At 36.3% G+C, this 1,758-nt stretch overlaps 1 long non-coding RNA gene across 1 annotated transcript in view; it reads right to left on the reverse strand.

Moving 5' to 3' along the window:
- Positions 1-647: 647 nt before the first annotated feature.
- The window catches only part of LOC114060913, an 11,551-nt gene continuing 10,440 nt past the window's right edge, over positions 648-1,758 (reverse strand). Inside the window, exon 4 of the long non-coding RNA XR_003572003.1 lies at positions 648-752. This is a non-coding gene — a long non-coding RNA (uncharacterized LOC114060913). The remainder of the gene's footprint in view (positions 753-1,758) is intronic.

Consider the following 1,758-nt stretch of genomic DNA (forward strand, 5'->3'; position numbering starts at 1 on the left):
TCACCAATTAGACAGTAAAAGTCAGTCAAAGCATAGAGATTCAGTATTAATTTCTCGGCAGAAAGGCATCCCAATCAACATCCTTCATCTTGACTGCAGAGACATCAGCCTGAAATTGAAAAGAGTGGTCCTAGATGGCTAATACAATTTTCACAAGAACTACTATAAAAAAATTCTCAAGATGTGAGTAGACAAATTGGAAGAGGCTATTATCCTCTTACTTCTCCTTGGAACAATAACCACATACTCAATCACGCATACGTAAATAGACAAGCAACTATTTCACTTTGGACAAAAGCAAGATTTAAATGAGAGCCATAAAATATAATTCATTCAAACTGCAGAATCATTTACGATTAACTTCTTTGTAGAAATAACCTGGAATACTGACAGATTTTTTTTTTTTTCCTGGCACTGATATGGTCAGTGATCTTGATACTATATTCAGGAACTCTTTGGAGTCAGCATTGATTTTGGGTGTCTGTCATTTGCATACAACAACACAGACTGCCAGGAAAGCACAGTCTCAGACTACAGATGAAGTGATTCTCTGGAAGCCTAACACACAGTAGTTAGTTTCAGCCTTAAAAGCATTTAGGGCAGATACAGCACCACCAGAATTTACTCGAGGAAGAACACCACCTTATCCTCAGCCTAAGTACAGTTTGCTCAGGGGATTCAGCACCGCCCAGCACGCTCCTCACAAACTGTCACCTTCATGTTACCCTCAAAAAACATTTGGGATACTGAAGCTGCACAATGAAACATATAGAAATCGTAAAACACCAGATTTAAGGCTGTTGCTTCCTGACTGGTTTGTTTTTTCAAACAGGAACCCTGCCTCATCTAAGGCACATGCTTCAACAGCGGTGTACTCCTTGTAATACAGTGCTTAAATTAGACTAAGCTATTAAAATCCTAGGACAAAACAGCCTTTTTTTTTCCCCCTCTATTTTTGCTTTTTCCTCCATCTTATGTTTATTGCACTACTATCTGAAAATGTTATATTTCAGTAATTTATTTTCACAATGTGAATGTTTCCAGACTAATGTCACTATGCAGTACATCACAAGCACAATTCACAGTTGCTATCAGCTTCAGCTGCAAAAGCTTTGCATTCTTTATTTTATAGATGTTCAACCTGAAACCTTACTATTCAATATAAGGATTGCAATTAGTTACTGGTAATAATGATACATATCTTGCTCTTAAGTAAAAAGTAAAATCTAATTCTTCAGCAGCACTTAACTACAGAAACCTTCAGCTGATCATCTTCAACGCTTTATTCAGTTCAGGATGCAACATCAAGCACGTGCAACAAGTAAATTGTGTTCTACAGACCACATTCTTTACGTCTTTAAGGCATTCCTAAAATACAAACCATGCTGAACAGCAAGTTTTTTAAGAGGGGAAAAAAGAGAATGTGTTAATGGAATTACAACCTGTCAATTCAAATATGGAGATATATCCGACATTAAAAAATTTGGTCCATATATCATTTGGTACTTATGTTCCCATTGGTATTTTAACAAAGGCTAAGATCACAAGCCTACTGTGAAGAGAATCTGGGGGAATAACAGCTGCTCATCTCTAATAGCAATCATGTAACTTGAGCAATGTCATTTTAATATTTTCAAGGAACAAAGGAAAACATTTTGATGACAAGGTAGGATATCTTAAACCTAACACTCCCATGTACGATATGTATCCTTTTCCAAAAATCAGAACCTCAACATTTAAATCAGTCACATAACCTTA

The sequence above is a fragment of the Empidonax traillii genome, unplaced genomic scaffold, assembly GCF_003031625.1.
Source record: "Empidonax traillii isolate 1590-97213 ecotype Southwest subspecies unplaced genomic scaffold, ASM303162v1 scaffold297:size655095, whole genome shotgun sequence".
NCBI lineage: Eukaryota > Metazoa > Chordata > Aves > Passeriformes > Tyrannidae > Empidonax > Empidonax traillii.